The sequence below is a fragment of the Gracilinanus agilis genome, chromosome 1 (genome assembly GCF_016433145.1).
Source record: "Gracilinanus agilis isolate LMUSP501 chromosome 1, AgileGrace, whole genome shotgun sequence".
NCBI lineage: Eukaryota > Metazoa > Chordata > Mammalia > Didelphimorphia > Didelphidae > Gracilinanus > Gracilinanus agilis.
The window spans coordinates 685,752,351-685,767,328 of NC_058130.1; positions in this window are offsets into that span (position 1 = coordinate 685,752,351).

A 14,978-nucleotide genomic window follows, 5' to 3' on the forward strand; every position below is an offset into this window, starting at 1 on the left:
TTGGGGTCAGCCTCTAAGACAGCGTGTGGACAGATGATGGAATACCATCTACAGGGAACAGCAATAAGGCTAGTTATTCAAGAAAGAAACATGGAATCAATTTGCAAAGACACATGGAACAAGATTGTTAAGGTCTTTGAATTCTGCTCAAGGCATTTGTATTTTAACCTACAGGAAAGAGGAAACCACTGGAATTGTTTGGGCAAAGGAGTGATGTAGTCAAGCATTTACTTTAGTAATATTGATTTGTCACTTACTAGCTCTGTGACCTTGGGCAAGTCACAACCCCCTTTGCCTCAGTTTCACCATCATATAATTAGCTGAAAAAAGAAAATGATAAACCATTCCTTTTTCTTTGCTAAGAAAACCCCAAATAGGGCCACAAAGAGTAGGGCATGACTGAAAAATGACTGAACAACTGGAGGACGAATTGGAGAGGAGAGAGTCTGGAGGTTGGGAAAACCACAGAAAGTTCTGGGGATAATAAAGGCCTGAACTTGAATCGTGGCTTTATGAGTAAGGAAAAAAGGATACTCACCAGATATATTAAGAAGGCAGGCTGGATTAGATTTGGCAACTGACTGGCAACTGACACACTTGGGAATAACTGTTTCTAGAGGTGAACTATGGCATAATCGAATGAGTATTGACCATGAAGTCAAAGGCCATGAGTTCAAATCCTGATCCAGTTCATTATCAATGTAACCTATTTTTTTTGGCCTCAGACTTCTTAACTATAAAATGATGAACTCATTTTAGTTATCTCCAAGTTTCCAAGTTTTTGGATTTTTTTTTTCTTAGTACCTCAAACAAATTACCTGGGTTAATTCTTTTTTCTTTAATTGAATTCTCTAGGTTCCCTGCTGTTGGGTTCTTTGAGTTATAAAATAATGCTTCACTGACATTTACCTACCACCTTATAACTGTTATCTCATTTTATCCCCTTACCAGAATTTTAGGTAAATAATGCAAGCATTATGTGAAAACTAAGGTTTGCAGAATTGAAGGGACTTGCCCAAGGTCACACAGCTAGTTTTGATAAAGTGAGGCCTTGAACCTGGGGCCAGACCCTTTTAAGGGCATCACACTAATTCATCTTTTGTCCAGCAACTTGATTTTGTTACTTTGCTTCCATCCTTCATCTGCATGTTTCTAAATATTCCAAGCAGCATAAAAAGAGAGAGTGATTAGCAGAATTCTTTTCCTAGAGACTGAATGGGTAGGTAGGTAAATGGTGATACAAGGCAGGCCAGAGTAGGGAAAAATCCTGGGGACATCGTGGAATATTTACATAATCTCATGTTATGGAATGGTTAAAAAAAAGGCTAAACTACTGAAATTAGGCACAACAGATGCAAGTCATAAACCCTTAGCCACATTCAATTCTAGCTCATTGCTTAGATCCTATCAATGACACCATGGGTGATTGTCAGTCATCAAACCTTAGATTTCATCTAGTCTTTTTTTCTGCATTTTATGGAGGTAGAAGCTGGAGCCAGGGAAGGGAAATGATTTTCCCCAAAACATACAAAATTGAGGGCAGAGTTCCCGTGAGTAGGCATGGCTTGTATGGCATTTCTTTCTGTAGATAAAAACCAGATGTATCAGTTTCAAGAATAGGAGCAGTTTTAGTTATTAGGAGCGACATATCTGAAGGAAGTCAACTAGAACAAGGTGAAGATCTCATACTCAGAGGATCAGACCTTCCTCCAGGTTGTATTTGGGGCATGTAAGTCAGGCTCTTCCAATGAGCCTCAAGCTAAACCAGAGAGTCCTCCATGACATGTTAAAATGGGTCATCTGACTTTAAGGGAATCTTTCAAAATACTTAACCTTGCCTTTTAGTTCACCAAATGTGATCTTTGCAAAAGTCTGGCTAGTTGGATTTTTATTGCTGCTTTGCATAGTGAGATTGTAGATAACATAAGGAATTCCATCTAAATTTGCTTCAATAATGTGAATATATTACCTCCAAAGATATGTTATGCTGTCACACCCATGATGAATTTAACATGTATTAATTCATTGATAACTAAAGTTCCAGAAATAGTTATTAAACATAAAACATGAGAATTTCCCTGCTATGTCCTAGGACACATAGCATGAGAAACACAGAATCAGGCACATAGGAGACATCATTAAATGTTTCTCGAATGCTTTAATAAGTTAATGAAAAGACCTCAGGCATTTATTAAGCAGGATTCTCCACTAGATTTGTTTTTTTTTTCCCTATCTTTTTATTGACGATAAATAACCAATGGTTTTTTTTTTACTTTTTTATTGTGAATTTAGTAATTATCAAAAATGTCCACTAATACCCTCCATTGATCCCTTATAATGGTATGAAAGTAGCTATTGGCTTTAAAAGAGCAGATGAACAGAGCTCTGTCAGGTCCTGGCACACTGATGAGCTATATGTTCTTTGAGCATGAGCCTAACGAAATTCAGAAAGGTTTATCATTAGCTTGGCTGTGAGAGATAGATTTTTCAACCCCAGAAATTTACAAAGATCAGCCACAAAAGCAAAAACTGTTTGCGATCTCAATTGATGGAGGAAGTCATCAACAAAATCTTAGAACCTTCAAGTACTGAAGAATAATAATATTGACCATATCACCTTATAGGAATCCTTTCATTGCTGCATTTTTTCTTATTTCCTAAAAATCTGGCCTTGGAAGAGTCAGACTGTACTCTAAATTTTCCTACCACTCCAATTTAATCACTGGCAATTAATAAAGTTGAAGAAATCTTCTTGTTCGTGGTTACTTGACCAGTGCACTCCGAAGTCAGGCTTCATCAATGGACTTCAGCATCCACACCAGTGGTTCTCACAGGACTTGACTTGAACTGGGAGTATGTCTTGAATTGATTTAGATATAATGTGGATTATATGAAAATTTAATTTAGTACATGTGAGAAGTCTCCTAGTTCTCTGACACTGTGCTTCAATTTTTCATGGCAAAGTATAATACAATTACATGAGCAAAAGAAGTTGGAGAGCCATTATCAACTGAATCTTATCTCCAAATATGTACCTCATTGTTAGTTCCTGTCTGAGAATGGTGTAGGTCTCAAATTCTAGGTTCTTCTTGACTATATGATCAGGTTCAGGCCAACTTTGTCCTTTTTATTTCCCTTCCAATTTCTTCCTTGTCTCCATCTATTCATCTCAAATTTTTATCCTTTCTACTTCAGACCTTTATTCTTTCGTCATTCCCTGATCAATCTATTCCTTTGTCTTGATGGGAACTGGACCATGATTTACTTTAGACTCAGCTCTCTACTTTTTTAAGCTACACCTACAGCCTGAGATGAAAACCATTTTAGCCTAATTAGTCAATCTCTCTTTGTCCTTAGCCTCAATCTGGATAGTTGCAGAGAAAAGGGTTGATTTCTTTGCCAAAGGTTGTCTGATTCCTCCCACAAGCACTTAAATATATCATGAGAGTATTTTCAAATAGTCTAAGAATCTGAAGGGATAAAACCTATTCCACTTCATCCTAGAGTGGGAATAAATTTTAGGGAAGCTTAATTCTGTTAACAAGCACCTAGCAGTTATAAGGGGCCCAAAGTGGGATGGTTTACATTGTTTAGCACTGAGGTCCTCATTCATGGAGGTCTTTGAGATTGGAACATAGAATAATAGATTATGGAATTCAAGAGTCAAAAAAGACCTTAGAGTTCAACTAGTCCAAATCACACATGAAAGAAATACACTATAGAAAGAGAACCGTTCTTCAATTAGATCAGTGTTTCCCAAACATTTTTTGGCCTACTGCCCCATTTCCAGAAATAATATTACTTAGCCCCCTGGAAATTATTTTTTTTTAAATTTTAATAGCAATTAATAGGAAAGCTAAATGCACCTGTGGCCATCACCACCTCTCTGGATCACTGCAGCACCCACCAGGGGGTGGTGGTGCCCACTTTGGGAATCAATGCTCTAGATAATCTCTAAGCATGATATGGCAAAAGAGTCCTTAATCAGAAGACCTGAGTTCAAATTCTAGATCAGCCCCTTAATATTCTGTGGAATTTATCTAATCTTTTTCCCTTCTCTGTGACTCAGTTTTCTCCTATACAAAATGAAAAGATTGGATCCCAAGTCTTTGAGTCTAATTTGCAGATGAAAGTTTTTGAAGTTAATTAGTCTGGTCCTTAAGACAATAAAGAAACCCTTTTTTCACCTACTTCATAATAAATGTAGAATTGGAAGAAGCCTCATCTACATCATTTAGTCTTTTATCTATAATTTGTTGTCATTATTCAGGCATTTTCAGTCATGTCTGACTTTTCATGGCCCCATGTGGAGTTTCCTTGACAAAGATACTGGACTGATTTGCCATTTTTTCCTTCTCTAGTTCATTTTATAGATGAGGAAACTGAGGCAAACAGGGTTAAGTGATTTGCCCAGGATCACTTTGCTAGCAAATGTCTGAGGTCAGATTTGAACTCAGGTCCTCATGATTCCATATCTGGCTCTCTATCCACTGTACCATCTAGCTGCCCTAGCTTTTTGTTACATATAAGGAAACTGAAACTCAGAGAGATTAAGTGACATGTCCTTGATCTCAAAAGTAGGGAGTGGCAGAGTCAAAATGTGAACCTAGATCATCCCAATTCATGACTGTTTTTACTGCTTATGGCTTGACTCTCATTCTAACAAAGCACTGTGCCATTCCCTCTGTAAAGAGGACATTTTCCTGTGATTTTTTGCATTTTCAAATAAGAGATAAAGCCAATCTGGACCAGCAGGTTTCCCCACATTTCTGCTGATTCTGCATGCAAGGAGCAAACTCGTGGTTCACAGCTCGTAGTTTCTGCCTGCTCCCCATCATCTTTTCTTTTTGGCAGCATTTATATTCACAATGTTTCATGCTTAGTGCTATACTGCTCCATATGGATGATTGGTTCCATTTCCTTCTCAAGTTATGTGAAGTTGAAAAAGTTGATCTTGCAGAGAGAATATCATCAAAACCTTTAAATGATCTCTTACCTCCCTACATATTTCACTTCTTTAGCAGACATAAGGGCCTACTATGTGCAAGGGACTATAGTCTTTGCTATTAAGAAGCTTCAAGTATAGTAGATGGGTATGGCATATACTTAGAGAATCACAAATTAAAGATATTGGATGACAAATTCAATAAAAGATGTATGCCCTTAGAGGTTACAGAACTGAGATTAAGGAGACTTTTCCTTTAATAGTTCTTTTATTTAATGGGTGGAGAATTTGGGGCAAGTCACTTAAACTTTCTTGGGCTCTGTTTCCCCACCTATAAAATGACTGTGACAATGCTTAGACTGGTGAAGATAATGCTAGATAGGTTTTAAACACCAGAATTTTCAGTCTTTATATGAACAGAGGTGTTTAGAGTCAGAGAATAAAAGAAAGCTTCACTATGTAGGTGGCTGTTCAGATGCACAGTGTTGGAAGATTCCACCAGTGGCCATTGTAACATAGTGGAACCCATTGTTGGACTTAAAGTCAGAGGACTTGGTTTCAAATTCCAGTTCTATTACTTCTTGTATGAGTCAACTAACCTTTTTGTATCCTAGAGAGCATTGAAACGGATAACCCCCAAGGTATCTTCCAGTCTATTTCTTGGATCCTCTGATTTTTTTTTTAAAGTAACCTTTGCTTGGAGAGGAATATAAAGTGCCATAAATAAATGCTATGAAAATAGAAACATCTGCCAAGTAGGCTAGGCTTTTTTTTTCCTTAAAAGATATTGTCACTTTTAGGAAATGAATGACTTGGAGGACTAAGATTTTGGTCATGAATGTAGCCACCTACTGGCCTAATTACAAAAACCAACCTATGAGGAGAAAGGAGTGACTTTCCTTTAGATTTAAAAAGTATACCAACATGAACAACAGAGGCAGAAAATACAGTCAACTGAATCAATGCTGTATCCATTATAGGGCCAAGTAAACTACTTTTTCTAAACTGTTCATTGATCTATGTGTGTCTATTTTTGCTTTGTTTCTAAACCCAAAGCACCAGACTAACCTGAATCGGGTCCGTCCTAAAACAAATGATCTTCTAGGGCTTTGCCTAAAAGCCATCAATGATAAGAAATATTCCCTAAAGCATCCCTTTCTTTTTTAACTTCTGAACGAATAGTTAGTTTTTGGTAACGCTGAAATTAACTACAAACCTATAACACTAGCTACTTCTCTACTTCTCAATGGGTCTAATGTGTCATCCATATGAACTTTATAATACTTAGACTTGTCCTCTCTTAGTTTTCTCTTCTCTGGGATAAAAATACACATTCTTTGACTGATCTTCATATTGTTTAGTCTCAAATTCTATTAATATTCTTATTATTCTTCCTTTGATGCAATATAATCTGAAAATTTACCATATTAAATCAGAGAGAAGGATGGTCATTTCTTACACTAAATCACATAATTGTCTGGGATGAAGAACTGAGCTTTCTACTTAAGCACAGGAATATAAAAAAATATTCTTGGAATGGTGTCTCATAGCTTTGAGTTTTTACCCAGAAACTAACATTTTGACCTTATCAAGGAGAAGTTTTCTAGCCACTATAACCTGGCAAGACTGGAACATCAGACAAGATACACTAAAGATAATATGATCGTAAATTTAGAACTTAATAGTAACTTGGAAATCATCTGCTTTAGAGCTGTCAAACTCAGGGACTGTGAACTACTAAATGCAGCCTGAACTAGATTATAAGGTAATTGGAACATGTTTAACATTTAACATAAGAAATAAAGATAAATATACAATATGCAATATGCAATATTGTATACAATATGCAATTCAATACAATATAGAAAGAGATAAAAATACAATATCACACAGTGATTTTCTAAGTCAGTATGAAGCCTGAAGGGATCTATTTCTATTTGAGTTTGACGTCATTGATCCAGTGCAACTGCTTCATTTTAAAGATAAAGAAAGAGAAGCCCAATAATTTGAATAACACATGCAAAAGTAGTTTATCAGAGCAAGGACTTAAACCTTCATTCTCTACTTCACATCCATTACTAAAAAGATGTAACCCAGAATATGATAAAAGAGAATAATGTCCAGCAACAAGCATAAGAACAGAAAAGTAACATTCAGTTTAGAGAAGACCAAGACTTCAAATGAATAAAAAACATAATCATAATCATCATTATAATAATAGCTACAATTTATAAAAACCATGCTACATGCCAGCCACTGTGTTAAGTATTTTATAATTGTTATCTCCTTTGATCCTCATGACAAGCTTTTGAGGTTGGTTCTATTATTATACTCATTTTACAGATGAAGGAAATGAGGCAGACAGAGGTCAAATGGCTTATCCAAGGTCACTCAGCTGGTAAGTGTTTGAGTATGAATATGAACTTAGGTCATCCTGACTTTAGACCCAGCATTATAATCATTGTGCCACTTAGAAATATCATACTCAACAGAGAGAGGTAGAAGGATAATACAATGTCTGAAAATAGGCCTGCAGCTTTCACTAAGTTCATGAGATCTTTTTCAGAGGAGCTACTGTATGATTGTATTTCTTCCATCTTTCATTTGTTTAGTTCATTCTTTGAATCAAAATATGAAACTAAATTTCTAGCTATTCAGCAATGCAATGACCCAGGACAATTCTGAGGGACTTATGGAAAATAATGCTACCCACATTCAGAGGAAGAACTGCAGGAGAGGAAATACAAGAAGAGAAACAACTGCTTGAACACATGGGTTGATGTGGACATAATTTGGGATGTAGACTCTAAACAACCAGCCCAGTGCAACTATCAATAATATGGAAATAGGTCTTGAACAATGACACATGTTAAAACCAGTGGAAATGCACATTGGCTATGGGGGGGGGAGGTTGGGGGAGGATGAAGGGGAAAGTAAGAACATGAATCATGTAACCATGGAAAATTTTTCTAAAAAATAAAAAATGGTATCAGAAAAAAAGTAAATAAATTTTTAGCTATTTAGCTTGATTTCTGATTTGACTCATGATTCTTGCTTATTGTGAACCATAATCAAACATATTAGTTATCCCTACCATCTTTGTACCATCAACATATTTGATAAGTGATAAATCTCATTATTATCCAATTCTTTGACCAAAAAATATGACCTAGGCCTTCCTTCATGGATCAGAAGTAAATTGGGGGTCATATTTTTGGGGAAAATATTTTAGTTATACACGATAGAAAGAACAAAGGCATAGAGAGAAAACCATACGAAATGCCTAGAAAAGGACATGTAATCTATTTTGACTAGAAAATTGAGGAAGTGGAGCACTGGCAATGGGACAGTAAAGTATGGCCAGATTGTGGATTGTCTTAAATGCTAGAAGAAAAAAATACTTCATTCTATTTGATAGTAAATGGAGAGTCACTGAATATTTTCAGACAAGGTAGCAATGTAAATTAGTTGGCCATATAATAGAAAAATATATAGTCTTAGAATTAGGGGACCTTAGTTCAGAACTCATTAACAGTATGACAATGAACAAGACATTTAATCTTTTTTACTTCATTTTAATAGAATGAGTTGGTTGGACTAGATGCGCAGATAACTTCTAGTTATAAATTCTATCCTATGAATATCATGGTACATCCATGGCATGGTAAGTGAGAATAAGGAATCCCATGCAGTAGTTGCCTGAATGCAAACTCCTGCTATTCAAAGTTTTAATTATATAAACTGTGATCATTAGTTCCAACTCAATAGAACTATGCAGTGCCAATTCAAATAATGCAACCATTTTATAAGATTCATTATTTGCACTAATTTGGGACCCACCTGTAACAATGGATCTGTGATTTCCTCAGTATGAGTACTACTTCCCTTTGTCTTTGAATCAGAAATTCCTCCACTTCCTGTGTAATTAATACCCATGTTCTTCCAAAGATAATCTATAGAGGATCATCAAAATGACATAGTGGTGCATTTCCTGAAAGTCTTTTTAAACTTAGTGGCTTTCATTGGAGCCATCAAGTCAGGGATATGGGGTCCCTTAATCTTAGCTCAAAGCCAACTAACTTCCTTTCATTATTATACATTTCCTGGTGATATTCCTAATATAAAAGTCATCAATAGAAAGATGTTGCAGGCTGGTGATGTAAATTATATTTCTCCCCATTGCCCTTTGATTCACCTATAGTATTGATTCCTTGGAGATTTGAAAACATACAGCATTTTGGGAAGAACATTTGGGCTGAAAATATGGGTCTATGCAACTGGGAAGCAGCTTGTGATCATTAGAAGTATGGTGCAATTTCCCAAATGCAATCCAAGCTGCTTTCCTCCTCCTATTTAATTCTGTGCCGAACTCATTGTCCATCTGCTTGTTCTTGTTGCATATAGACAAACTGATCCAATAATTAAGTCAGTATTTAGAAAATTTAACCTGACAGTACTGTGCCATATAGGTTGGAGGAGGAAGGTATACAGAAACCATTAGAACAGTCTTGCTTTTAGAAGTTAGTCCTGATGAATATTGTAGGAGACCATGGCTGTCTTTCATTCTGTCAGCAAATCAATCCTAGAGATCAGTTTAAGAATAAGAGAATCACAGAAGCTGTTTTCCTTTATCCATCCTATTTATGGTTTTATTAATCTCAATAATTTATAAATGTTCTTTTCTCTCTTTCTGTCTCTATCTGTCTTTCACTCTGCCTCTATCTCTGTCTCTCTGTCTTTCTCTCCCCAAAGTGAAAGGTCTTAATTTGTTCTGAGATCAAACACTTTAATCCTCATTATCCCAGTGCTTTTTAAAAGTATTTATACAGATCAATAAAACATATACTCTCAAAGTTGGAAAAAACCTTGGACGTCATCTAATCTGATGTATCTAAACAGAAATTCCCTCAATTTTATTTTTGACATTTGGTCATTCAGATCCACGTGAAGATTATCACTAATATATACTTTCTACTATGGTAATCATTATTTATTTTGGTCATCTCAAGTTGGATGTCCTATAGTCATCTTAAATGTCCAAAAGTGAACTAATTATTTCCCCCCCAAAAGTACTTTCCTCTTTTGAATTTCACTGGGGGGGTGACACAATCTTCTCAGGCACCCAGTCTTGAAACTTAGGTGTCGTCCTTAATTTCTCATTCTCTCACCTCTCATATCCAATCAGTTACCAGTTCATGTCAATTGTATATACCTTCTGCTCTACTCTGATGTTGCTACCACTCCATTACAAGACTCATCACCTCAGGTTCAAATTTGGCCTCAGACACTTCCTAGCTGTGTGACCCTGGGCAAGTCACTAAATCTCTATTTCCTAGCCCTTACCTTTCTTCTCTTTCTTCTTCTTGGAACCTATACACAGTATTGATTCTAAGACAGAAGGTGAGGCTTTAAAAAATAAAGAACTGGAAAGACCTCTATGAAATGATGCAGAATGAAATAAGCAGAACCAGGAGAACATTGTACACAATAAAAACAATATTGTGGAACACTTAAAAGTGACAGACTTTTCTAGTAACAGCAACACAATGATCCCGGGCAATTCTGAGGACTTATGAAAAAGAATGCTATCCACCTCCAGAGAAAGGACTGTTGGAATAGAAATGAAGATGAAAACATATGATTTATCACTTGTTTATTTGGATATATATTTGAGGGTTTGGGTTTTATAAAATTATTCACTTAAAAATAAATTATATAGAAATATTTTTTGTGTGATGATACATGTATAACCCATATTGAATTGCTTGTCAGCTCTTGGAGTGGGAAAGGAGAAGGGAGGGAGACAATCTGAATCACATAACTTTAAAAAATTTATGTTGAAATTTGTTATTAAAATTAAAAAAAGAAAAAAGAAATCTTTCTCAATTCCTTTTAAGTCTACTGCCTTTTTTTTCCTCTATATTATGAAACCTTCAAATACCTTTTGATCACCCTAGATAGGAATAGGAGATATAATCAAATCTTAAGTATCCTTTTTTGTCTTCTTAGTTTTTCTTTTTGTATTTAGGCAGATCCCAGTTATTCTAGCCTCTGACTACATCTTCTTTCCCTAACCTCTATGTAACCAATTGTCTTTCTGCTCATATACTCCATAAAGGTATATAATATAAGATTTTGAGTTCTACAGATCAGTGGGAATTCCCATTATTGGTGTCTTTCCTGAGAGAATATTCCCAGAGTTCTGTCTGTGCTGTGGTCTATGAACATTGTCTCCCTTGTCCCAATATGTTCTATTATAACTATTTTGATAGTTCTGTGTTTTTTTCAGGTTGATAAAAATCTCCAAATTCATTTTGCATATATCTTATTTGTACATAGTTTGCATTTGATTCCTATATTAGATTGTGAGCTCCTTTAGCATCTGAACAGGTTTTTTTCTTCCTCCCCTTCATATCTTCAGTGCTCAGTACAATGAGAGAAGTATGAGCTTAATAAATGCTTAGTGATTTATTGACTGACTTAAAATTATACTTACCATCAATATTTTCTCATAAGATTTTTATTAATGTAACTGGGCACATGGTTTAGGAAGCACAGTCTTTTTTGAATATATTTAGTACTGTTTTTATCCTGCATAATCATATATTTATAGACATTTAAGCTCCTCTACCCTTAACTTGCCCACTCAGGCAATTATGAAATGTTTTATTAGCTTATCAATCAATCAACAAAGATGTCATTACTATCTACTGAGTACAGACATTCTGCTAAGGTGGTGGGGCAATCAAAATTGTGTGAGATTTTTCTGCTCTTCAGGAGCTCATAACTAGGGATATAATGGAAAAATTTTAAACACTCCTCTGAAAAAGAATGACAATAACTTTCTAAGTTTATTCTGCAATATTAACATTTACTTCATCCTTTAATTAAGTCTAGACAGTCAACAAAACAATAAATCAAGTCCTGATTTGCATCATTTGCTGATTTCTAAAATGTAAATGCTCATATATTATGAAGGAAATTGAAATAAAAATCTAATAATTGGGACTCATGAGCAATATCAAGCTGGCTCTAGCATACTCCTACTTATAATCCAGTTAGGAAGAGAGGATATAAATGTGGGGGGAAGGTTAGTATCAATAGTATACAGTGATACTTAGCGATGGCCAGAATAGAGCAAAATCAAAGACATCAACAAAATCCTGACTTTTTAACTTTATTCTAACAGGAATGAACCAGAAGTCAGTCATTCAAGAGAAGCCACAAGATGAATGAATTTCCTAAAATGTAATATAATTAATCAGGGTTTTGAACTCAGAGGAATGACACTTGCCCCTGGAAGAACAGGGAAAGGTCTCCCAGAGAACATGGGACTTGAGATGAAAACTGGAGGGTGAGAATTTCAAGTGGTCAAAAGATAAAGGAAGGGGGCAGCTAGGTGATTCAGTGGATTGTGAGCCAGACCCAGAGACAGGAAGTTCTAGGTTCAAATATGGCTTCAGAAACTTCTTAGCTGGGCAAGTCACTTATCCCTTAACCCTTATCACTCTTCTTCCTGGTGTGTGAGACAGAATTGAGTATATTATTTTCAGAATGAGTATTCAGCTTACAAAGGCTAGTTTGTTACCTTTTGTTGATTGAAGATAAGCTTGGGAGGAAGATCAATGAAAAACAGAAAGGGCAATGAAAAACTCAGTTGCTCCTTTTACCTCATGAACTGGGTTGGAAGAATCTGCAATCCAAACACAGGTGTTTTGGATTGTTGGTCAGGGCTCAGTGGGGGGAGGTTGGAAGGGGGAAGGAGCCTTGTGTTGGGAACTTGTATATATTGCCTATTTGCTGCCTAGTCAGTCAGTACTTCTTAGCTGATCACTGAAGTGCTCTCTTTCATGAAAGGAATAAAGCATCTGATTCTTTTTATTCCTACCTTCTCATTCCAAGTTTTGTTTATTTTAGTGAGTAGGGCATTTGTCCTCATTTTTTATCTCACACTCTAGGAACCATTACATAGTATTAATTCTAAGATGGAAGGTAAGAGTCTTTTTTTTAAAAGGAGAAAACATGGCAAAACACATGGTCTCCAGTACCACCGAAGTTCCCTTTAGGTGAAAAAGTTAATCAAGCTTCTGGCCAAGATCTGCCTCAAGAATGTACAGACATGGAGTGGGAGTTTGCTGACTACATCATAAAAACAGAGGCACAAGACTTATTAATATGGAACCTTGGGATTTAAGATTGAATAATTTTCTCAGGAACATGAGGCAGCCTTATCCATTTAGCCAGAAGAGACTCCATTCAGGAGGCAACAATTATTCCCAAGAAGGATTTAGCTATGGGTCTACATGTGAAGTCACAAGGTAATAGGATGATATCCATAAAGGGATTAGAGGAGGGAGCTTTTGAGTTTGGTAGCTTTGGGCAGCACGTTATATTCATTTCCAGATTGCTGGTACCCTGCATCAGCTTTTAGAGGTTGAACTAGTCATGTCTCTTCACTCAGACTAATGAGTCACAGCTGTTATTGCAGATAACAATAGACTAGGCAGCAAGGTGGGAAAGTACAAGGAATATTAGTAAAGTAGTTTCTCTTTAACGGGTGGTAGGGAGCTTACCTTTATGGGATTAACATTTTTCTACCCAATACCCTAATTATTTGTGTGTGTGTGTGTGTGTGTATAAAACTTGTACTAGACAAGAAATTTCTTGAGAGAAAGCATTTTATCTTTAAGACACAATGAATATTAATGAATTAACTTGGATTCTTAAGATCATAGGTTTAGAGCTGAAAGATAAAAATCAATAAGCAATTATATGTTTATAATTCTGGGTCCAGTACTGTTAAACATTAGAATACAAAAAAAGTGAGATAATGTGTAAAAAATAAAGTAATAAATACCTGGGATAGAAAGGTGGCACAGTAGATAAAGAGCCTGACTTAGAGTTAGGAAGACTTAGCTTCCTGAGTTTAAATCAGGCCTCACAGACACATATTAACTGTGTGACCCTGGGCAAGTCACTTAACCTTTTTGCCTCCATTTCCTCATTTGGAAAATGAGCTGGAGAAGGGAACGGAAAATCTTTCTAGTATCTTTGCTATAAAAACTCCAAAAGGAATCATGAAGGTTCACATATAACAGAAATGACTGAACAACAAAACTTGGAGGAGGGGAATTAGCCCTTTGGGGCAGACAAGAAAGGCATCTTGTAAAAAGTGACATCTGAACTGAGTTTTCAAGGAAATTGAGGAATTCTAAGAGGGTGAGATGAGGGAAGAGGCTTTTACTTTGATATGCAGATTCTATCACTACAAAATGGCTGGGGTAGGTGATTTCACAGATTTGTTCTTCTAAATTCTCTGCTTTATAAAATGAGGAGCCTACAGTAAGAAGTATTCCAGGAAAGACAGAATTCTGAGCAATCTTAAGGTATGGTGAGTTACCAAATTGGAGTTAAATAAGGATGTGCCACCAATATTTTTTTAAAGAAAGAAAAGCCAAATAGAGGATTTCTGAAGACCATCTTTATTTTTCATTTTTTTCTCTACAGAGATTTTTGGTCACATTCACAATCAAAAGAGGGAAGAAGAAAGCAGAGATGCTTTCAAAAGTATTGATGAGATGTCAAAGAATAGGGCTTTCCAATTTTCTAATTGTTTCAAAGCAACACTTACCCAAATGAGTCCAGAAGTTCCTGGAGGGAAGCATTTATGAGCTACAAAACTGATTTTTGAAAAAAATATAGCTAGTTATAGGGGAATTACAGGTTTGGCTCAAAGAAATGTTTCTTTTTTTACTAATTAAACCTGCTAAGTATAATCAGTGACTGCAAAGTGGCAAGCAGAGACTTGTTATGTTTTCACTTACAAGGCCATATTTTCTTTCAAGAAAACAAGAGTGACTGAACTGTTCACAAGTTGGTCATCGTGTACCATGTTTGCAGAAGAGTGGAGAAGAGTAAGGAAATTGTTTGTAAAAAAATTATATTTTTATCCTATTTTGTACATGAAAAAAATCTTGCCCACATGAAGTTTAGGGATCCATTAGAGCAATCCTATGTCCAAATAGAGAAAGGT